This window comes from Watersipora subatra, chromosome 1 (genome assembly GCF_963576615.1).
Source record: "Watersipora subatra chromosome 1, tzWatSuba1.1, whole genome shotgun sequence".
NCBI lineage: Eukaryota > Metazoa > Bryozoa > Gymnolaemata > Cheilostomatida > Watersiporidae > Watersipora > Watersipora subatra.
In genome coordinates, this window is record NC_088708.1 from 15,649,667 (window position 1) to 15,674,807 (window position 25,141).

At 38.9% G+C, this 25,141-nt stretch overlaps 1 protein-coding gene across 4 annotated transcripts in view; it reads left to right on the plus strand.

Annotated features, from left to right (window-relative positions):
• Positions 1 to 25,141, plus strand: part of LOC137401300 (hydroxylysine kinase-like) — a 63,305-nt gene that overhangs the window by 18,423 nt on the left and 19,741 nt on the right. The window contains exon 1 of one of the 4 annotated variants that reach the window (XM_068087683.1): positions 6,559 to 6,899. The exons of the other annotated variants lie outside the window; for them this stretch is intronic. The gene's annotated coding sequence lies outside the window, so the exon portion shown is untranslated. Of the gene's footprint in view, positions 1 to 6,558; positions 6,900 to 25,141 lie in introns of those variants that run through there. 4 annotated transcript variants of the gene reach the window in all.

Genomic DNA, 25,141 nt, shown 5'->3' on the forward strand with positions numbered 1-25,141 from the left:
TAGATGTGTTCAACATAATAGGTGGAAGAATTTGTCATAATTTGTTTCGCATTATTTTGAGATAATATTTTCTACTTTCGTTCTCTGAACTTCAACAGCCTAATCGTAGCGACAGCAAATACATTTGATATAATATTGTGCAACTGTGACGCCAGTTTGATCAGCAGTGGCGATCATCCCGCACCACTTAGTAAAGTGATCTGTAAACATCAGGATGTGCTTCATACCTGAGTCAGATTCAACAAATGGGTCTTGGAAATCCAGAGATAAGACTTGAAAGGGATAGGATGCCATCTGATTCTTCAGTGAAACCCGCTTTAGGATTTTTCCTCTGTTGATTAGACCCACATTGAGCAATGTGCTCAGTGACATGTATAGTCATGTGCGGTAACCAATATTGGTCCTTGAGTTTTAACAGAGCTTTAGTGACACCAGGGTGTAAAGACAAGGGATTCATGAGCAGCATAGAAAATAGCTTTCTGCTGGCTACTTGGTATAGCTAAGAGCAGTTATAAGTCTTGATTTTTGTATAAAACCCCGTTTACGATGCTAAAACTTTCATTATCACTTCATACTTGGTTACAATTTCTATTTGTCATGTCTGGGGGAAACTTCGATTTCTTCAGGAACATCTTGATTGGACCAAGATAATAGTCACGGTTTTGTGCGATACACATTTCGCTTTCTAACTTGTCAGGTTCTGTGTTCAGCGCAGCAACTAACTCGACTCTAGAGAGAGCATCTGCAACACTGTTATGCTTGCCTGGAGTCTGTTCGATATCATAATCGAAATAAATTGCACTGCCCATCTGGCAAGCCTTGGGCTTAACTCAGCTTTCTTCAAAATTTATGTACAGGCTATGTTGTCAGTGTGAATCCTGAACTTCGTATTCAATAAGTAATGTCGAAAGTGTTTGACACTGCTCAAAATGGTGTACAGCTCTTGTTCGCAGACATCCCATTTATGTTCGACCTTGTTGAGAGCTTTTTGAAAATAATGCTATGAGATGGTCCTCACCGTTTTCTCGAATTTGAGAGAGCACACTTCCAACGGCTATGGATGAAGCATCTGTAGTTAGAATGAACTGACATGATAGGTCAGGGAAGCACAGTATAGGTGCTGAGGTTTTGACATTCTTCAGACCAATGAAAGGGTGCATCCTTATTGGTGAGTTGTATGAGAGGAGCGGCTATTTTGCTGAAACCTCTAATGAAGCTCCGATAGAAACCAAATAGGCCTGGGAGTCTTCGAATGCCACTTTTGTCTTTGGGGTTGGGAAACTCCACAATTTTCTTAACGTTGTGCGGGGCTACAGCTAATTCGTTTTGTAAAATGAAATGTCCTAGGTATAACACTTCTTTTTGACAGAAGAAACTTTTCGAGAGATGGTACTTCAACTCAGCAAAACGTAAGCAGGTGAAAACTGTTCTCAACAACCTTAGATGTGAGGAGAAATCCTTGGACGTCATTATCCAATCATCTAGATAGACTGCGCTACCTTCGCTCATTAAGTCGGCCATTATTGCGAGGGACAGTCAGGATAAAGTAGATGGTGACCCCGAGGCACCCTGCATCATTACTTTCCACTTATAGGGCCTCCACGGTGTGATGAAGATTGTGAAGATTCGTGCAAGGTGACTTGTATGTATGTATGTATGTATTTATTTTCATTATTTTAATATACAACATATAAAAGGTGAAAAATTTGTATCCATTTGATCCATGATCCATGGATTTGGGTCCACATGCGCAATAGCAGAGTTAATCATGGCGCCGAACCCAAGTCAGCAGACAAAGCAGCTAGAAGTCAATAGACCTAAGCTATCCCAGTAATCCAAGCAGATGTTGTTTCAAAGTCACTTTAAATTTGTGAGCATTGGCAATCAAACGTAGACTGCTAGGCAATAAGTTCCAAGCCCGTGCCATCTGATAAGAGACCTGTCTATGTCCACGCGTAGTGGTAATCAAATCTATGTTCAATGTTTGCCACTTTCTCTTCTAAATTTGACATTTTTGAGTTCATTATTTTTAGCTGCTCTAAAATCTGTTTGAGAGTGTCAGTGTTCTCCGACTCTGATTTTCCCGACTCGGCTTTTCCACGAGTTCCTGGTATGTTTTAAGTGATGTATTAACAACTTACCCAATTTGGGGATGGCTTATATAAATTAAACCACCTCTTGCAGAATTCCTTGTCTAGCAGCTGTTTCTTGAGATGAAATATAATCTCCTTAAAGCTTTAACTTAGCTATAATTAGCGTAGCTTGCATAGCACACAACCTGCCTGAACAACTGCCAACTGACAATTCTATTTACTTGAAAGAAACCTGAGCAGAGATCGATTGTGCTCAAGTATTTCTTTTCATGCATGATCTCGGCTACATTATCTATAGAGGATAGAGCCATAAATTGTTTAACTGTCACAGCGATAAGCTTTCGATAATCAACACAAAAACGCTAACTATTGTCTTTATTTTTAACAAGAACAATTGGGGAAGACCATTATCCAGTACCGACTGTGATCAACCCTTGCTTCTGCATTTCATCATGCTCTGCCTTGACTTCAGCATGGAGTCTAATGGGAATATTGTAAGGTTTGCTACGAATCGGAGAAACACCAGGAATGGTCTCGATAACATGTTGGACAATCTTGGTTCTGTCAAGCTCGGAAATGGATTCACCAACAATGTCATGAAACTCATTCAGGAGCCTACGAAGTTGTGGTTTCTCATGTTCATTGAGCATGGACCTATCTAAGTTGACCTGATCGCCTGGTTTCATCCTTTTAGCATTCGGACGCCTGGGTTCAGTCACTGTGGTAGTCATAAGAGCATCATCATCATCGCCAATAGTTTTGACCTCACCGATAACAGAATTTACTCTGGTTTCTCCTGTCATTACTCGTGTTCATCACAGGTATGTATATCTTGCTTCCTTGAATTCTATTTACACTACCAAATTCTATTTACACATCAAATCTACCTAGGGACTGTGGGAGTCGGACAAGTGTATCTCAGAGGTGCATGATACCCGCATTCAATGTCGTTAACTGGTAGACAATTGACTTGAGCCATCGGTGGCTCTCTCATCTGCTGCCCACCTGCTGTCTGTCATCGGCGACCCTTCATCTGGGCTGCTCGAGAGTTCATCCAGCTCAGCATCGATATTGGCTACCATTTGGGTTTTTTAACCAGGGCGTCTAATGACGAAATTAGGGCTAGAGCTGAAACGAGACCAAGGAATGCAGGGTTGGCCCAGACTCAGGGTCAGCAATGAGGGCCAAGATCGAGTCGGACCTGGTCAGCACGCGCGATTTTTTATTCATTCAAAGTTAAGAGATAGTTCTATTACAGCTTAATGTTGTGACATCAATAACCTAAGATAAAAGAACCCATTTTTACACCAATCATTATATTTTGTGGCTTGGTTTATAGATGCAATCTACAATTTATGGCTAGACATTGGTGGATCAATGCTATTCAATGGGTGATAGATTAATGGCATGACTTTTGCTAGAGTGTTTTTATTGCAGATTTTATTTTCAATTCTGCTATTATAATCAACAAAAAGAGATTAGTTAAGAAATGCTTCACAAATATAGAAATAGATAACCTACCATAGTGGAAAGCAAAAGTCCATCACTTCCCTAAAACTTCTGGTATTAGTGGAAAAAACTCAAATTAAAAACTGCTTGCTGACAATTTTGATTTTTTTACTCATGAAAGCAACTAAAGCCGGTTGTTTACCGTCTTTATCATTCTTTTGTTCTTTGCTGGATTGAAGGTTCTTAGATGCGCTTTCAAGTTCTTCAGGATGCCTTCATTGTAAATACCTCAATAGTATTGAGGTGGACCCTTCTTTGAAGCTTAACTTGCTTTCGCATATTTTACAAATAACTTGATCTTTCCCTTTCGTGACTGGCTTTTTCATGAACTCCCAGACCACCGACATGTTGATTATTTCTTGCCGAAAAACGTTGTGAAACCTATAGTCCAAAGACTATTGTCACAGACGTAAGAACATAGTCTTGACTCACCTTGTTCTATTTCGCCTGGTCATTCCGCGCTAAGACTAGGCGACTGTATTTTAATCGCACTTGAAAAGAAATATGCAATGTACAATCGCTCTCGTTTAGCCATAAACCTACCCGTGTCTTTGTATAGGAAGACCCGATGGTCCGGTGGCCCCACCCGGGCACCTCTGACCCGGTGGGTCAAGACCGGACGACCTCCCTGTGCCAGCTCTAATTGGGGCAACACTTCTTTCTTAATCGAGTCAGGACAATTTAAAAACCATCTAAGGTGACCAGAATGTTACAGGTGAATGTCCATAACTCGTAACCATAAGCAACATGACCTCCAAAAAGTAAAGCGAACAGAGAATTCTTAAGGAGTGATTCTTTTGATTCAAGTTCTTTTTTTTTTAAAGATTGTGTTTGTAACTTTGGATGCCCATGGCTGTAAGTACACTCCCTTGTCGGTCGAGGGTGGACAGTAAAGTGTTCATGCTAAAATAGTTACTAAAATTTTGTGGTTACCGAAATTTTTTTACTAAAATCACATCATAATGGTAGTTGTTTTCGGAATTTTGTCCATTGATATGCTTTGGATTGCCAATCTACATGTACAATGTTTTTTTGATACAGTTGCAATTGCATATCTTGAGGACCAGTTCGATTATGGTATGTTGTGTTCGGTGTGCATTCGTATCTGTGCGTAATGTTATAGATGTGGGAAGGTTCAGGAGAAGACCCACAGACCATAGGGTTGTGGGGAAGAATGACCTGGGCTGACTCAATGCAACCAACTAGGGTGAGAACCATTATGAAAGTTAGAGAGAAATAGTCTCTAGCTTAGAACCTCGAGATGTAGACCGTCTCTTGGGCGGGTTTGTCACGACTATATTCACTTTAGCTTCAACCTGTTGAAGCTGAATGCGATAAAGTTTGCCGTATTGAGAGGGGTTTAAGTCTTTTGACTCATTAGCGTCGACGCGCTTCCGAGGGAAACGGTTGGGCCAATGCTCGGGTTAACAACATGTCCAGCAACCATTGTTTCGGTTTTTGGCATGACTGTTGTTAGATTGAGGTTGCTCACCCCAGCTTTGTCGACTATGTTGTTCCTCCTGCCTTGATGGATTGCTGTTTGGTTTGCCGAAAGATCTTTGGTTATCTTTAAGACTTGGCCGAAAATTGAAGTTATGATGCTGTGGTCTTTGGTAGGATCTATCTATCTCTATAGTTCTTCTGAGGCTGCTGATTTATTTTTGGTTTTGTATCTTTGTTTTTGGTTTGCTCTTGTACAATACGTTTCAAGTCTGCCACTTGCCATTGCAGTGAAGCGATCAGTGGTTCGAGGGGACTTTTCTCTACAGCCATAACCTTAGAAGAAGGTTTGTGGTAGAGTTTGCCAAGCTCAGCCACTTCTGCCTCATGGACAGCTTTATTCAGGGTTCATTTGCCCTTCGAACTCATACTTTTCCGGATAGAATCACGGAGTCCTTGAATGAATATATATCGACAAGGAAAGTATCCTGTTAGTTATCAGGACTGTTACTATGCCCCGTGTCCGCTATGGAAGCTAATTCTATGTAGTATTCTCCAATGGGCCTTTTTCCTTGTTGGATTGTATTTAGACCTTGTAGGTTGCGGTGGTCTTTGAAGACTTTATTCAATTCCTGTCTCAGCTGGCCATAGTTGGCCATTACACGTGGCTTTTCTTTAATGATTCTTTTTTATTTTGTGTACGCTGGGCTTTTAAATCTATCAGGGAAAACCAGTGCTAACTGGCTGGCAGAGTACCTATAAAGTCTTATCCTTATCTCCCACTTTTCAATGAAAGCATCCCACGATTCTCCAGGGCCATTTGAATAAATCTTCCCTATTGTGGAAGTTTGGCAAAACCGTAGGAATTGGTATGTAATTGGTTTGTGGAGGATATGCTGGTTGTATGCTCGGCATGTAAAACAGACCATTTGAAGGTTGGAAAGCTAGTAACCCAGCTGGTGCTGATTTAGGTGGAGCACGTTCAACTTGTGTCACGCCTGGTTGGTAACCTGGAGCAAATGGATTTGTTTACACATCTGATCTTTGCGGGAACAGCAAGGTTGGTTGAAGCTGTCTGTTTAAAGCTGCAACAGGGCTTGCATAAGGGTCATCAGTTCTGGCAATTGCCTTTCCTTACACTCTTTAATAATGATCATATTTCTCATTGCTTTAGGTAGAGTCTCGAAACTTGCAGACTTTCTGTCAATCATTGAGAGAGTTTAATGGGCACTGTACCCTGGTGTCTTCAACCTGGCTTTACGCATATCTTCATTAAAACCGGAAGCTTTGGCCATTTTGTATCAAATATTAATGTTCTTGAATTGAATTGTTATCAATTTCTATAGAACAAGCAGAGTGTGTTAGTATCACTAATTTATATTTTAAACCGAGTTTTATTGTTTTGTCAAAAGTTACGCTGATTGCAGCCCTAGAAAAATCAACAGTGATTCCTCGAATGCAGGAACACACTGAACAGTCAATCATTTGAAAATGACACAGCTAAAGGTGTAGGCACAGCAACAGTGGGAGAAATGCAACACAAAGCAAGCACTCAGTACCTACCTCAGTACCTCACAGGACGAATCGTCACCAGACAACACTATGGAAAACAACGAACACACGCCAGTGTTGCAACAGCCGGATCAAACACCAGCTAAGACCTCAATATGAAGACGCGACGCCAATTGTAAGGTGGCTTACCAAACAACTTACAGGCGCAGCAAGGCTAGCTAAATATAACAGAGAGGTCGGACTCTCAACAACGCTCAATACAGACTGGTGCCCTTCACACAGTCAAATCTGCAACAGCGAACCAAGTGAACTAGCACTTACGACAATAGAACCAGTGCATTAGGGGTATGCACTAGCCACTATTATTATTAGTATCTTATTGTAAGATAGCAGAGACTCACACACTGAGTAAACTGCAGACATATATAACGCTTTTCGGCAAAAATCATGGTAATGTTAACAACAGGGCTCACTACATTGCGAACCAATAACTGGTATTTATAAAAACCTACCAAAACAAAACTTTCACCGCAAGAAAATGTTTGTAAGAAAATATGAAATGGTTAGATTAGACCTAGTACCTGCTTGAAGGAACAGGCACCTCCACCAAATGTTATGACCGAATGTAGGCGTTTTCAATCAGTCGAATTAACAAAAGGGGATGAGAGGATTAGTAGCACGAACAAACTAGCCGCACAACCCGGTATTACAATGATTATTAACGTTTGCACTCGCTTGGAGCAAGAGTTTTAATTACAGTCATACTTCGACTTACGAGCTTAATGCGTTACGAGACTCAGCTCGTATGTTGATTTACTCGCATGTTGGTGCAATTTATTTATATATAGAACAATTAAATATATATTGATTGGTTTCCATGCTCTAAAAAATGCAAATAAAACACTCAAAACAAGATATTGTAGCAGAAAGAACATGTTGGTTATTGTCCTAACTTACCATATGATTTCAAAAAGCAACAAATAAAAAATAATGCAAGGATATGTGATTAATTTAAATGTAAAATTAAATACATGCACTAGCAGCTAACGCTAGCATTTGCCAGGGAGGGAGATAAGTTAACCTTCATTACAACAGTTGGCTTTGATAAATTTGGATTTTATCAATGTCTTAAAAGACAAACTTGGAAGCAAACCTAAAAGCAAACTTTCATTTTTAACTTTACGTAATTAAAATTTCTTTGGCGTTCGTAGTTAAAAGTTTCAGGCTGGTTAGCTAATTTTTCCTTGGTTTCGCTTTCACGACTAGCCGGCCGTTTTAAGATAAACCTATCTAAGGACGTTGGCCTTAGTCGCCTTTGCAACATGTTGCCATAAAGATGAACACAGGTGTCGTCACAAAGGGTTAATGCACGACCACTAGCCAACTTGTCCGAATGTCTATTTTTATAGTTTTGATAGATAGCACCGGCCTTTTCACATAGCATCGTTTCAGTTACGCCGCCGCCAGCCAATTGTTTATCTTTTATCCAATGCCTGAGCAGTCTCTTCATCAGCAGTCGTGTAGATCGTTGCGCCGTTTAGAAACTATGGTTAGTCTTTTTGCGAACTAAATTCCCTGACTATATTCATTCTGTTTGATAATTGTGGATGTATTTCTGTCATATTGCTGAGCTAGCTCAATCACGCATACACATTTTTGCATATTTTTTCAATAATTTTCCGTTTAATATCAACTGTTATCATTCGCTTTTTCTTTGCATTATCTTTCATTTTACTCGCAAACTTTCGGTCAATGCACGGTACTTTTAATTCACATAATTCTGCACTAAAAATCGCGCACAAAAAACACGGTACAAAAGTATAACCTGAGCAGTTGAAAAATACAGAGTGATGCTGTACTCATAAAACACCTCCAGCATACTTGGCAACTGACTTACGTGCTCGTATCTCAAACATGGCTCGTATGTTAGTGCTAAAACTTGTTTAAAAGCTGGCTCGTATCTCAAGTTTCTTGTACGTTGGAGCACTCGTAAGTTGAAGTATTACTGTATTTATTATCTTACTTCCTAAACAGCCATTATTTTTAGTTTTTAATAGAAGTGATACGTGTGCAATCAGTCGAACCAGCTAATCAGAGCCGTAGACCTACATTTACGTCATGTTGTACTACTGGGTATTGAATTACGGCGATAGCAATTAGGTTTGTAGTCTGATTTTGGTTTCGCCTAGTGACTCGTCAGCGTTGGTAGTAACAGTCGAAAACTTCAATTCACAATCTATACAGATTTCCCAAGCTAGCTATCATGGATTGCATAATTCACTATAATCAAATACCACATTCTAATGAGCTAATGGATAAAGAGTTGTTCAATGCACTAGCTCACTCAACACTGCATTTTTATGGCCAGCATGATTTTACAAGTCTAGCCGATGCCAGATACAGCTTGTTTTCATCAAGGGCATCTTATGAAAAAGCCCTTCCACCAAAAGGCTTTTTTCCATCAGCATTTAATGAGGGTCAATTACCAAACAACAATATGGAATTGGGCAATTCAACCATTAATCATGCCACCAGATTCCACAAACATGGCTGGAGTGAAGACGATGATAGGATTTCTGTGCAATGGTTTCCTGATTGACATAAAGCTGTTCCCAGACAATTTCTCCAATAGACCAGTTGCTCATACAAAAAGCGTAGATGTAAAAGCCGGTGATCTTGTAAACTGCATCTTTAGTTTGCACAAGTCTATGTGGCTGTGTAGACTGCAGCAATGAAATGACCGACGAGATTGAGGATTGTAATCACATAGACAGAGATGATGAGCTTTAAGATTATGTGCAATAGTTTTGTGATAGTGCTACCGGTACAATAAATCTAAAACGAAGCAATAAGTTTCATATATATAAAGGCCAGTTGAATAAAAAAAACATATACCAACGGAAAGTACTAATAAATACTTTATGCTTGTCATGTGTTGCCCAGCAGTGTTATGATTTCATTTACAAGATTAAACATCAGATTCGTTAGTTAGTCTGCGTCACAAACAGTGTACCCAACAGGTACACAGTATATCCTGTCAATCAGTAGTTGTACAAGTCTTATTGTAGATTATGGAAAGGGTTCAAGGCATACTAGTGGCTAAGATGATGGCTAGAAATGTCTGTCATATTGAGTCCCTGGTGGCTGGCTACAAAGTAAAGAGTCACATCAGACAGACATTGAGTTCAAAATAAAAAATTATCATATAGACATATAAAAGCTCACTTTTATGGTGCAAGTTTGATCCATCGCCCATGAAGTTACAAAGAGGTAAAATGATTGTTGTGAAAATCTCAATAAACTTGAGCAGATACTGCAATATACCTAATCATCGGCTTCTGTGAGCAATTTACAAAACCAATTTCATTGCGGAGGTTTGTTTAGCAAAATCTTTGTACAATTATCCCTGGGCCAATTGTGAAAAACCTTTCTACAACTTTTTTGGATAGGTCATAAAATATTAGAAAGAACAATCTATCAAAGCGTGTAGCCATAAACTTACCACTTAAAAATAGGAGTAGTTTGAGAGAAGTTAAGACAATGATTCATTATAATCTGTTATATTTTTAGTAGAGAAGCTTTCTTTGGTAATTGCTCTAAAGGTGTATTGTGTATAAAGACATGTTAGCAATAATAGCTCAACGTGACAAGAGAGAGTATGCAGCAAATCGTGCAGGTGTTAAAAGTAGGACAAATGATGAGTCAACAATTACTACTAGAAGAAAAACAGCAATTGACTTAATAGCAAACTAATTAACTAAATAGGAATATATGACACTCCTCCCACACAAGTTATGAGTTTATGATTGGTATCGCTCAGGCGCTTTCCTAACACGAAGAGGGTATCGTCTATTAGGTATTAAGGTACTGTCAGGCTGACCAGAAGACTTTTTATCCAGGTCAACTGGTGCAGGAGCAGCACTAGATATGCTAGTTTCTGAAATGCGAATTTGAAGTTGGTTTGAATGTCTTTTCCAAAGTCCTTTATCAGTAGAAATCATAAAGATTGTAGAGCCCACTTTAGAAATGACTTGACCTGGAATCCATTTAGGGCCAGATGAATAGTTGCGAGCATACACCAAAGAATCTACTGCAAATTGTGATGCGTTTAAGGTGGTCGTGTTCTTAGATACATGAGCAGCCTTATTTTTGGATTTAGTAGGGAGAGTAGGCATCTTGGTTGTCGCCCGTGTAACATTTCGGAAGGAGTTTTCCAGTTAAGGCTTGGGTGAGGGAGCATTCTGTAGGTGGCAAGCGCAAGACGTACGCTGTCCTTTAGCTGAATTCCTCCCACACAGTTTTTTTCTACTGCTTTCTTGAATGTCTGTACAAAGCGTTCGGCTTCACCATTAGATGATGGATGGTAAGCAGGGGAGGTGATATGTTGAATAAAATGTTGGCTACAGAACTCCTCAAACTCTTTAGATGCAAATTGTGGGCCGTTGTCTGTGACAATTGTTTTTGGTAGGCTCTCCAAGCTAAATATATCTTTGAGAACATGAGTTGTTTGCTGAGTTGTAGTCTGCCCAATGTCCATCATGCCGACGTAGGGAAACTTCGAGAATGCGTCAATGCACAAAAGCCACATCTTGCCTCTAAACGGCCCGGCGAAATCTAAGTGAATGCGACTCCAGGGCTCTTCTGATGCAGGCCATGAAGTGTAATGTTGTGGAGGCGCAGGACCCTGCTGTCTACAGATGTCACACGCGCCTGTCATTGCCTCAATGTCAGAATTAATTGACTCCCACTATACGTAACGCCTAGCCAGCTGCTTTATTTTCATCACTCCCCAGTGGGATGTGTGTAGAGTCTCTAGTGTTGCAGATTGTAGTGCCTTGGGTACAACAACTCTACAATTGGCATCTCTCTGAATAAGCACCACGTCGTCTTGTATGGTGAGGGAGTCTCTGTGCTCCCAAAATTGGTGAAATTCTTTCCCTTTGAGATTGTTTATAGGCCATCCTTCGGAAATCCATTTGGAGACAGTTTGAAGTGTAGGATCCTGTTTAGTGTACTGCTGGATCAGCATAGGGTCTATCGGATGGGTTTCTACTTCTTCTCTCAGCACGTGTGATACTTCTTAACTCTCCAGCTTTTCAGCAGAATCAAACTGGCTGTCAGGACCAAGTGGTAGTCGAGACAATGCATCAGCATTAGAATGTCTAGACGTGTGCTTGTACTTTATGTCATACTGGAAACCCATAAGAGTCAGGGCCCATCTTTGAAGACGCTGGGCAGTCATGGTGGGTATGTTCTTGCTTGGAGAGAAGATGCTTACTAAAGGCTCATGATCTGTTAGCAGAATAAACTTCCTTCCGTAGAGAAATTGACGGAACTTTGTGATACCATATCTAATGGAGAGTGCTTCCCGCTTTATCTGGGAGTATCCTTTCTGAGAATCAGTGAGAGTCTTGGAAGCATAGGCTATTGGTGTTTCATCATCACCATTAGTGTCCTGCATTGAGAGTACAGCACCCACTCTATAAGAAGATGCATCAGTTGCAAGCACCAATGTTCTAGTCTGGTCATAATGTGATAGGTGAGTGGCGCTAACAACATCATTCTTAAGTTGGATGAAGGCCTGCTGGCAAGAGTCACTCCAGACATATGGTACACTGTCTCTGAGTAAATAGTACAATGGTGCCGCTTTGTCTGCCATATTAGGAATAAATCGACCGTAGTAGGTTATTTTTCCAATGAATGCTTTCAACTGCTGGACATCTTGGGGCACAGGCAGCTGTTTAAGGGCAGCAATAGATAAAGCAGAAGGGCGTTTACCTTGCTTGTCAATAACATGGCCTAAGTACTCCACGGAGTTTTGGAAAAATTGACATTTGTCAAGCCTTACACGAAAACCATGTTCCTGCAGTTTTGCTAATACCCGTTTTAGGTTATCCCAATGTTCTTTCTCTGTGCTTCCAGCTATGATGAGATCATCAAGATAGGCAGCCACACCAGGAAGTTCTTGAGTCAGAGCATCCATACATCTCTGAAATTGTGCTGGGCTTGAGGCAACTCCAAAGCACATGGTCTCATATCTGTAGAGACCAAATGGTGTGTTTATGACACACAAGTTCTTGGAAGCATCATCTAGCTCTAGTTGTAGATATGCATCTGCAAGATCTAACTTCGAAAAATACACACCCCCTCGAAGTTTTTCCATTAGGTCATCGAGCTGTGGCAAAGGATGCTGATCTACAGATATACTTTGATTGAGTTGTTTGAAATCACCACAGATTCTTACTTTACCAGATGGTTTAGATACAACGACTATGGGCGCAGCCCAGTCACTGAAGTCGACACGTTTTAGAACACCTTCTGAGACTAGGCGGTCTAACTCATCTTTTGTCGCTTGTTGTTTTGAGTAAGGTATGACACGTGGTTTAGAAAAGGCAGGCTTAGCTCCTTCTTTCAGATGAATGGAAACTTTATGTGATTTACAACGGCCTATACCTGATTTGAAAACGTCAGGAAACTTTTGAGATTGAGTTTATATTCGATTTGGGAGCTTGGTCAGTGTCAGTGTTTGAAATAGCGTGTGCAACAGAGGAAAGACCTTGCTGAGATAACCCAAACTCATCACTCCAGTCCAGTCCAAGAAGGTTTGTGCCTTGGTCCGAGTCAACGACAAGTAAGCGCAAGTTTCTTTTTAGAGTTTGACCAATATGTACATCAACAAAGCATTGTCCTTTTACCTTGAGAGCGGTGTTGCCATAGGCACGAAGTGACGTTTCTGAGGGTTGGTATGGAGGAAAACCTAGCTGTTGATACCCTTTTAGACCTACCATTAAACAAGTAGCGCCTGTGTCCCATTGAAACTTAGCCTGTCTGCCATTTACAGTGGCATTTATCCAAATTTGTTTGCCTTTGCGCTCGTAGGTGTCCGAGATTTGGAAAACACTGCTTGTTTCATCGACTACATTATTAGAGTTGTAGCCATTACAGTCATACTTCAACTTACGAGCTTAATGCGTTCCGAGACTGAGCTCGTATGTCAATTTACTCGCATGTTGGTGCAATTAATTTATATATAGAACAATTAAATATATATTGATTGGTTTCCATACTCTAAAAAAAGGCAAATAAAACACTCAAAACAAGATGTTGTAACAGAAAGAACATGTTGGCTATTGTCCTTACGTACTACATGCTTTCAAAAAGCAACAAATAAAAAATAATGCAAGGAAATGTGATTAATTAAAATGTAAAATTAAATACATACAATAGCAGTTAACACTCGCATTTGCCAGGGAGGGAGATATAAGTTATCCTTCGTTACAACAGTTGACTTTGATAAATTTAGATTTTATCAAAGTGTTAAAAGGCAAACTTAGAAGCAAACCTAAAAGCAAACTTTCATTTTCAACTAAACGTAATTAAAATTTCTTCGGCGTTCATAGTTTGAAATTTCTCACTGGTTAGCGAGAAATCTTTCCTTTTTTTCGCTTTCACGACTAGCCGGCCGTTTTAAGATAAACCTATCTAAGGACGTTTGCCTTTGTCGCCCTTGCAACATGTTGCGATTAGGATGAACACAGGTGTCGTCACAAATGGTTAACACACGATCACTAGCCAACTTGTCCGAATGTCTATTAAACAGTTTGGATAGATAGCGCCGGCCTTTTCACATTGCATCGTTTCAGTTACGCTGTCACCGGCCAATTGTTTGTCCAATGCCATCAGCGGTCGTGAAGATCGCTGCACCGTTTAGAAACTATGGCTAGTCCTTTTGCGAACTAAATGCCCTGAATATAATCCTTCTGTTTGATAATTATGAATGTATTTCTGTCATATTGCCGAGCTATCTGAATCACGCATACACATTTCGCATATTTTTCAATACTTTTCTGTTTAATATCGACTGTTATCATTTGCTTTTTCTTTGTATTATCTTTCATTTTACTGGCAAACTTTCGGTCTACGCACAGTACTTTTAATTCACATAATTCTGCACAGAAAATCGTGCACAAAAAAACACGGTACAACAGTATAACCTGAGCAGTTGAAAAATACAGAGTGATGCTGTTCTAATAAAACACCTCCGGCATACTTGGCAACTCACTCAAGTGCTCCTATCTCAAACATGGCTCGTATGTTAGTGCTAAAACTTGCTAGAAAGCTGGCTCGTATCTTAAGTTTCTCGTACGTTGGAGCACTCGTAAGTTGAAGTATTACTGTACTTGTATTAGTCTTGGATAATTTCATGCACACAGAACTAATATGTCCAAGGCCTTGGCAGAAGTTGCATTGCTTGTTGCGATGCGGACACTGTTTTCGGTCATGCTGTATGAAACACTGTGGGCAAGATTTGAGTTTAGACGTCTTACCTATTTCTGGCATAGTCTTATCACTATTATGTCGTTGTGTATATTGCGCTTTGGGGTTAAGGTGTCTATGCTTGTACGACGATGCCATTTGATGAGTGGTTGGTTCCACTACTGTCTCACCTTTCAAGACTGTCAGTCTCTGATGTAGTAATAAAAGTGGAAGCTTTTTTAAGCACATCCTCAAGACTTGGATCCGTATCTAACAGGCATTGGCGTCTTATGTCAGCATGAGGCGTCTCTTTTATTATGACGTCTCTAATCTGATCGTTGACATAACTTTCGCCACACCCTGTGTTTTTGCAAATAAAATTGCAGTTGCGGGCAATGCCTCGCAGATCAGCTGCCCAATCTGAGTACGACTGATTTGGCTTCATTCTGCAGTTATAAAATTCATATCTAGCTGCTTGTACGTGTTTCTTATCAGCAAAGTGTTCACTGAGCTTTATGGTAAGCTCATCAAACCCTTTTGTTGTTATGTCATCCTGCCCATACAGCTTTGTTAGTAACTCATAGGTTTCTGCACCAACCCATGACAACAAACATGCACGTTGCTGAGTACTGTCTGTTATGTTGTATACTGTAAAGTGTTGTCTAAGGCGTTGTAAATACTGTACCCAAGATTCCTTTTCTCTGCAGTAGTCATCAAACCTCGGTACGTTTACGGATGATGGCGCTGCAGTTGATTGCGCTGTTTGGTTCGTAGCAAGTTGTCCAAGAATCGCTGTAAACTGCTCCATCTGTGCCTTTTGTTGTGCTTGCATTGCTGCTATCAATTCTGTAATATTCTCTGCCATGGTTGTGCCTTTACTAACTTCAATAATCCCAGTTCCGACACCAACTGTTATGTTTTTAGTAGAGAAGCTTTCTTTGGTAATTGCTCTAAAGGTGTATTGCGTGTATAAAGACATGTTAGCAATAATAGCTCAACGTGACAAGAGAGAGTATGCAGCAAATCGTGCAGGTGTTAAAAGTAGGACAAATGATGAGTCAACAATGTGTATGTTTCCATGATGCGCAGTGCTTCGGAGTTGCGCTATCTCCGAATCATGGAAACGGCGTCTTCGCACTGAAATCACTGCGCACTGATCAGTGCGAAGCCAGTGCAAATTCGCAGCAAGGAAACAGCGACTGCGCAGTGGCTGCGCGTAGCTCTCATGCCGTGGAGACAGATTTTTCGATGGCCATAAACTAGTACAAAGGTTGTTCTGCTAATCTTGTTTTTTTACTATTCTTCCGATCTTCTTTCACATAAACTTAATTATAGTCTGCATTCACGAGGATGATAAGGTGATTACTTTCCTGGACTTTGTTATCGATGCCAACACTTCGAAAAATAGGTGGCAAGTCCTAAATTAACGTTTAAATAATATATTACTTAAAAATACTTATTAAAAATATATTACTATGTAAAAAGTGTGTTAAGGTTTGTAAAACCTTGTGAATGTGTATTGTAAATAAAAGTATAATGACGACAGAATAATAAAAAAGACTGTTTATGACGTTCGGTATCCGTGATCGATTCTATTTCTCCATCAGGCGATTCGATTTATACAATTTCTCTTCTCTGGCTAATTTGCGGTATTTGCTGAAAACCACTGCGCAGCATGGAAACGTACAATCCCCTCGACTTCGGAGGGGGCTGCTTCGCAGTACTGCGCACCATGGAAACATAGTGATTTACTATTAGAAGAAAAACAGCAATTGACTTAATAGCAAACTAATTAACTAAATAGGAATATATGACATAATCAACACCTATCACTCATTGATCCAGCTGACTACAGTAAATACCAACAAACAAGACTCAAGCAAGAAGCTGCTTTGTTTTGGAAAATGCAGTATTAGATGAAGTAAATGCAGGACTTTTAATGAAGCAGTGCATCTAATCTTTGATTGATGAATCGTTTGATTATTTGTTGAAGTATGAAGTAAGTGAGCTTGCTATCATCCCACCTTAATTTTTCAGGAGTTTGAGATTCCTTGCAACTTGAAAAGCTCTTTGTTATTTCGATTCACTAGCAATCCTCTTCAAACATTCAGTGTGGTATTTGCATAAGGCAAACACTGCGAGTTGCTACGATGATTTTAATTGGTTTGCTATGGACCTTTCTGACTGGTTGTAGATGGTGCTCCACTTCTCATAAAAATTTAGATTATAGGCTTTTTCCATTAGTAAGGCTTGTTGGTTTATTAGAATGTAGAACTTGATTACAACGAATTATGTAATCCATAAGAGCTAGTTGTTGTAATCACTGTTAATAATAATACTGTAATAACTGCTGTTTTTAGTGCTATTACCAACGGTGATGGCAGTTTTTGACATGGCGATAGCAGAAACAGACTAAGGACTTATGTGTTATCGGTGCAAGCTAATACGTTACATATTAAAAAAATGATTGATTTATGTTTACGGAGTTTATTGGCTTATTTGGCTAATTGCGCATGGCACAAAGAAAATCTTATTCATGTATTTCTACTCACTTTTTAATAGCAAATAATCACTGCTTGACAACATTATCTTCGGTAGGTATGTTAAATGAGGTATAGGATGCTTTATTCTATTTATTAAACCTAAGACCCGTTATACCCTGTTTTCGTGCCTTCTTGGCAAAAAATGACACAAAGATGCCCTGTGGCCATCAGACTATAATAGGCACTCATTGATTGAGCTACTATAGTAACTGCTATCAGATAACTATCACAAAACCGAGCTAAATCTTGAAAACGGTCTGTCGGACATTGTTGAGAAGTTTAGTGGCTCAAAGGGTGTGAGAGGTTGTATCCTACACAGTTGGAAGTGTCACACCACTCATATCTGTGTGGAAAATCCCGGTGATCACACCGACCTTGCTTTTGGGAATGATTTTTAAGATCTGAGACCCCAAAATGTCATGATAATACTTTCTGATTAAACAACTGTAACATCGTTTTGAGTTTAATGGCTTTTTACATCTTAGCATGGATGGCTGGCTGTCTCGACATTGTTTTTGTAGATGTTCCATGTATCAGCTAGACACCTCAGCATTTTTAACATTTAGGATTTGAGGATGAGAGAGCTCCTCAATTATGCGATCATCTGAAAAGGGAAAAATCTTACAAGCCTCCTTTTTCTCAATTAGAAGTCTGTCTCTCATTGAAGTATTCTCAACTAGTGTACACGAGAGGTCCTTTGCATTTTTATGGTTGTTGTTGCTCCCAGGAACATACAGGGTTTGCAAAAAACATCACATTAGTCTTATTATCATTTATTCGACTAGTCAGAATCTTAGAATTCAAGAGGCTTGTGCTTTGTCACACTCTAAAATTGAGTTAAGAGAAACTGATCTAGCTTCTCATTGATTCAAACCATGGCTAGTGCTTTGTTATGTTAGTGTAGTGCTTTTCCATCTCTGTCAATGTTATGGTTGGGATTTGTCAAGATATGTCAAGCTGGATATGGATTATGGGGTCATCTAACCTCAAGTCACCGGCATCGGTGCTGATGACAGTTTTCAGTTCAGTAATGTAATGATTTTTTTTACTCGAACTGACCAGCTGGGGTGTTTAGAGTATGCTGTATATGCCCCCACTAGCATTTGAAACAGAGCCCCGGCTGCTAATGCATAACTGTTGTTTTAAGGTCACCAGTTACCTTTGCCAAATCCAATGTAGCAAGATTTGAGAAGAGTAAATTACTCTGTCACATCCACATTTAAAAGCCAATAGCTATGCTACAAAGGACGCGATGTGAATAAACAATGTAAACATAGCAACTGTACTTTTAAATTCCTTCAAGAAGGCGTGAGGCTATAATGGGGTTATTATTTTATGACATAATGTCATACAGTTTTTATTGTTTCAAGCAATTGTTATATCATATACAACCTGACAGTAACAACTTTTTAAAATTGAGTTAAATTTGTAAATTCATGAACAACTCAATATATATTACCTATTGCAAGGCAAAAATCTTCTAAAATAACTCCTACAAAAGGCTGTATTTTTCATCAATAGCTGGTGTTTTCTTTTTTTAAATCAGCATGTCTGTGACAAAAACTACTATTTGAAATATTAGCATGTTTTCTATTAAAAATCTTAGCAAGGGGATTTACCAGTGAGATAAAGATGTTATTGTTGATGCAGTTCACTGTGAGACTGTTTGTCTGGTCAGAACAATAGACGTTCATATTTGAGAAAGCTCATAATCAGCGCTGGTGTGAATAGCAGCCTTATGCTTTTTTATGTTTGTTTGTAAGGTGGCTAGATTATTTCTGAAGTTCTTAAAAGGAACTATCTTGCTGTTGGCATTCAGGTAGAATCTCGGCCACAACATCTTCAATTTCTTTTCACCCTGCACTCGCCGACTCTGAATTCCAGTTGATGATTAATAGGCTCTCTTAACTCTTACACTACCGCATTAAAATCTTACAGAATGAATGTTCTGCCCGAGCTAATAAAACGAATTTTTCGAAAAGCCGATATACCGCTAGTATTTAAGCAATATCTCGAGAATAAAAACAGATATCGCTTTAGTTTAAAATGCATCTTATTCAAAACAGAATTTTCTACAAGATAAGTACAAAGTGAATTCTACTCTCTTACAATATCTAATGTTTTATTTGCGTTGAACGATCGTGGTGTTTTTCCTTGCCATGAGGATAACTATCTGGTTTTGCCGTTTTGAAAAATAATTAGACATGGAATCGTTGAACCAAAATATTTTCTTTTAGTTGCACGTGATTGGCAACAAGGTTGTTTCACCTGAGTCAAATTTTGATTGGTCTAGCTAATGTGTAGGCTTCGTAATGAAAAGAAAAGTAAAACCCTATTGATAAGCCGATATATCGTTTTACGATTGGTACTTTTATCACCGCGAATTGTTGAAAATATTTAGCCAAAAAAATTTATATTGATAGCAAGTGATTGGCAACAAGGTTGTTTCACTGGAGACAAAATTTTATTGGTCTAGTTATTGTATAGGCTTCGTAATTGAAAGAAAAGTGAAACCATATTGAAAAGCTGATATATCGGCTTACGGTCTGTACTTGAATTACCACGAAAGCCGATGATATATCGGCTTACGGTAGCGAAAAAGTTAAATCTCAGGTGGTCATTTAGAAAGGTCTATAACGTCCAACTGCTCTAAAAGGCTCACAAACCTTAGGTGCCTTAAGCCCCACCAGTTCGTAAAGACAATTTGAAAGTTGTCGATCATAGCAGGAAAAATGCGTTTATTCGGCAAGCGATGTTCTACCATCTAATTTTACTTCTTTAAAACTGCCCTCGGTGCTAGCATAGATAGGCTTTATAGTAACAGCCAATTTTTTCTGGCTTTTAAAGGTATCTCCTTATAGCTATATTGACACTAACATACAACTCTTTTAAAAAAGCAGTTTTTGCCTTGTCGGACTTTTGATAGCTCAATTGTGGCTTCTAAAATGTCTAGTATGACAGCTAAATTGCATGCAGACTGGTCAGTTGCTGAAACGCTTCAGTCATTCACATGCTGTTTGTTTGTTTAGTAATTTTATCTGTGTCAAAATCAGAGCAGAACTGATGAAGAACAGTGTTGCCTTTCCTGACTGTTAGCAGACCCCCTATAGCTGGAAGCACCCTCATTTACATCTAGAACCCTATCTACTTTACACAGTTCTGAGGGAACCTGTAATACGCACTGTTATATGTAGATTCAATTGCAATGAAAGAGTGCAGTAAAGTACTTGTGCTTTATTCAAATGCTCAAGGCTGTCTGTCCAAAATACATGGAACAGAAACCAAGCATGACTCACATGTATGATACAATCTACTAAAATACATGGAACAGGAAGCAAGCATGGCTCACATTTATGATGTATTCCACGATACACACTTTTCAAGGTTTCCTTGAGCTTAAACTAAATAACTATTTGAATTGTCTGAGTGGCAAAAACTCTTAACACTTATCTAGAACCTGGTTTAAGCGACTATCATGTTCTTGTAATGTGTTACTCACCACAAAAATATCATCAATATATGTATGAGCACCATCTATATCTACAAATATATTACTCACAATGTTATAAAATATTTCTGGAGCTGTCTTGATTCCTATCGGCATTCTCTTTTATCTAAATTTACCAAACAATGTCACAAAACTTGTCAACTTTGAAGACTGTATCAATAGGAACCTGGTGGAAACCCTTTACAGCATTCAACTTGGTAAAATACTTTGCCCCATGTATACTAGCAAATATTTCAGCCATAGTTGGTATCTCACGTTTATTCCAAATCAAACATTCGTTCAGATTTTGTGGATCTAGGCAAATTCTCAAAGACTCAGGCTTTCTGACCCTAACTATTGGTGGTAACAACTCACATGGCTCATCTCTTACTATTACACCTGCTTTTACTAATCTCTAGTTTTTTGCAATTATCTTCTAAGGGGATGTGTCTACTAGGAGTTGCTTTAGGGCTTGAATTTTCTCTCAGTTTTAAATAATAGGTTTTCCTATGATACCTTAACCTGTAAATACTGAAAGATACTTGGCAGCCCAATCTTTAGCTTCACATTGAGAATTAATATCATGCACAGGTACAGATTTATCGGAAATGATACCCAAATCACACCAATAAGCTCCAATAACTCAGCGCACTTGTTACCAACCAGCGTTTCATGAACAAAAAACCTGCCCACAGTTATTCTACCCCATATTCAAGATCAACTTGTCCCATGAGCAGAATCAAATCTACAGTAATTCCCCCATTAGGTTAACTAGTTCTATAGACATCAAATTTACTTCTGCACCTGTGCCAATTTTCACATTTATTATTTTGTCAGACACTTAAAACAAAACAGGTAAAATTTACTAGCAGAATTCCCAGATGCTACATATTAAATTGTGTCTAAAAACAAATCATCATTTGAATCAAAACCTTTCTCCCTAGCCCTGGTTCTGTCTACTTCAGCGTTACTGACAGAGCTAGTGTTAGCAGTTACTTGCTTGTTGCTCTGACAGGCTCTTCTAGAGTGATTCATCTGAGAACACAAATTACATTTCTTTCCATATACTGGACATCTGCCATACTCGTGTGTATTTGTACAGTACTTACAGTTAGTTACTATGCGCTTACTGTAACTTTTACTTCATCCTCTACATCCTCTGTTACCACGCTTTTTGGCATTGTAGTCTGGTGTAGGTACATTACTCCTTACTGCATTAATGTTAGTGTCCACACTTTCAGCTCCATCTATCTCCAGTCTGATTCTCCTGTCCAACCTATTTGGTGCGTATCCTGTTAATGACAATGTCCAAATCCAGTTCGTTTGTCAATTGTAATTCCTGCAACAGTCTTAATCTGCCATTCTCGTTAACAATTGTGTTGTCATCTGAGACTTCCTGTGATCTTCATCCCAGCCACATTTTAAACTCAAGCTTTGCTGCTCTGTAATTAAACTCTCAATTGTTTCCCCGTTCTTCTGCACTCGTTTGTTAAACATTAACCTGTGATGAATGCTTGTCGACAGAGAATTTAAATACCGCTCAAAAGCTGTCACAATCTTCTCACATAGTGTAGCATCATCAGTTTCACCCGTTGGAGGCAAAATTTTTGTAGTTTAAATTAGTTTGAGTTCTGCCTGCTTTAGCACAGTTATGTTGATTTTTAACAAGCTTTTGTGATTCTACTGCTAATCATACTGCAAGAATTTCAACATTGGTCAAAAAATGGAAAGTGGTTCGTTTTGCCCTTTTGGGGCAAAATGAACCACTTTGGAGCTGAATCATTAACTGATTTGATAGACTGAATCACTGTGGAAATTTGGTAGGGTAATCTGAACAGAGAAACAAGCCTCATAATAAAGCACTGCAATTGTTGAAAATTTGATTTATTTTTGTGTAAGAGTTTACAATGAAATGTATAGTGTTTGTGGTTTGAGTTCTCTGTTTCAATTGCAATCAAATGAACTTGTGTTATTTGACATCTAGATTGTTCTGCAGTCTTAAACTAAAGTTCATGGCGTCTCTTGTTCTTGTGGTGCCAACTGAAATGTGGAGGAGCTATTGATTCCATTTAATATTTAGTTAAGTTTGTTAAATCAAGTATTTCTGGCTACACAAATTCATTGCTGCTTTTATGGAAAAAATCAGCTAAAATTCCATTATTGATCTCTTTTATTTTTCCTATATAATAGAGCATGAATTTCTTTATTAAAAATTTTAAAAGCACAAATTGTCCAACTTTTGCATCTACACTTAAAGGCTCCCCAGCTACTTCAGCATCTTCCTCACTTCAGCACCCTTCACTGTCACTTTTTACAGGGTCAACCCCGTCACCTTCCTAATCGGGATAGTTTGCTTCTGCTGCCTTTCTTGAATTTTTGGTGCTGCATCTTTCGTTTTTCTTTAATATTTCATTTTTTTCTGGGGTTTCAATGGAGACTGCTGAGACTTTTCAGTTAGAGGTTTTTTTGGCACTTCTCTTTTTTAATGTAGCAGACGTAATATTTCTTTTGGAGATACAAATGAACTTGTGGAAAAAGTGCATCAATTACTTCTAATGCAGAGGATGACTCTCCAATGCATGATTTTTGTTGAGCTGGCAATCCTGAGTGATTCAAAACTATTACAAGAGCAAACTCAAAATCTTAGTATATATCAGGAATATATATTCAGTAAATGAGACACTGCTAGTTGTTATCATTTGTCATAGAATTTTCATAAGCAGTGTTAACTATTGATGATGAGATATTGTATATAGTTGGAGGATGCCCAGGATTGCTTCTACAATATCCATCCATTGCCCAGTTGTAGTAAGTTTTTGGAAGTCACATGAAAGGTTGCAAATAAAATAATTTACAATTCTCCTTCCACAATTTAGGGAAAAATATAATCACAATAAAACCTAATTAATTGTGGGATGTTTGCAGACCATGAGTCATCCCTTTCTTTTTTCATAACTGCTACATCTTTTATAGTCCAGACAATGAAAAAACAAAACTTTCTACAAGACAAATACATTTATCCCTGGACTTGATCCTAGTACACATGGTCTTTCCTCAAGGTGTAACCCTGCCCACTTTCAATTTTTTCAAGGTAGAATGATGTTGAATTCAAAGCCTCTGCTATTGTTGGGTTTCGTTCAGTATATGGACACTTTGCCTCCAGAACAGTTTCGTCGACGACAATGCCATCAGGTGAAGCACCAAGAATCCCAAATGAATCAAACCAGATACCAGTATCCCTAACAATTTTCCCTGTTTTCAAGGTGAACGCTGTAATGATTTCTTTCTCATTTCTAACTCTCCAATGGACTGTTTTGACTCTTGCTAAATCATATTCCCCAAGGAGACTTTTTACTAGTGAAGGAGTGACTCTTTTAGCTTTGAGGACCGAGCCAAAGTTTTTGGCAGTAAGTCGACCCCTTCTGGCCAAATGCCAATCAGGGTTATCTTGTTGGCCCACAGTTAACCGATTAATCCTTGCAATTTTATGTACATCTAGTTTGGAACGGGAAATCAATCAATCCAGCTGTTCTTGACTCCCTTTTGCTCGAAGAAACTCGTCAGAGAAAATAATTTCTTCAATGGAAGGCATGGGCAGCTTGGTAGCAACCGGTGGCTCAGGGCTGAGCAGCCAGCAGTCCTGTAAACTTTCCATATTCCTTTAGATCCTTATACAGTGTGGAACAATTGGCTTACGTAGGGTTCGTCGACAGAGCACAGTACCTTTTTGGTCGAGGAAATAGCTCTGAAACCACTTGAAACCACTTCCTTTTTCTCCACTGGCATTCAACGTCTGTTCGACTAAGATTGTGGATTTTGTGAATAAAAAGTGCAGCTGCATGGCTACATTTAAATGCTCGTCTTGGACATTCGCATTTGGTCAATTTTATCTCTTGTTGGTCATCCAAGTAAGCTTGCAATTTTTAATATTGAAGGCATAAAAGATAAATTACAATAGATCATCAGAAAGATGTTTGAATTGGCTAAACGGGCACTGTTTGTGGTAATTTTGTGAGCAAACCAAAAGATATGCAAATTTGTTTGTTTATTTTCGATCTACATCGAGAACATCGAGAAATTCCTGCCTAGACCATCTGAACTAAATGCAATGACATTTTCGGATCAAAACAACACAGTATGCTTCCTTATTTGATAATTCGTAACGTTAACTCACCGTGACTATAAACTTTCTTTTTCATACTTGCGTGGACTTGTGCTCATAAAATTCCTTGCTGGTAATTAAATGCTTCCACATGATCAGAGTGAAAGTGATTTTCTCCCTTTTCAATCGACTTTTCATC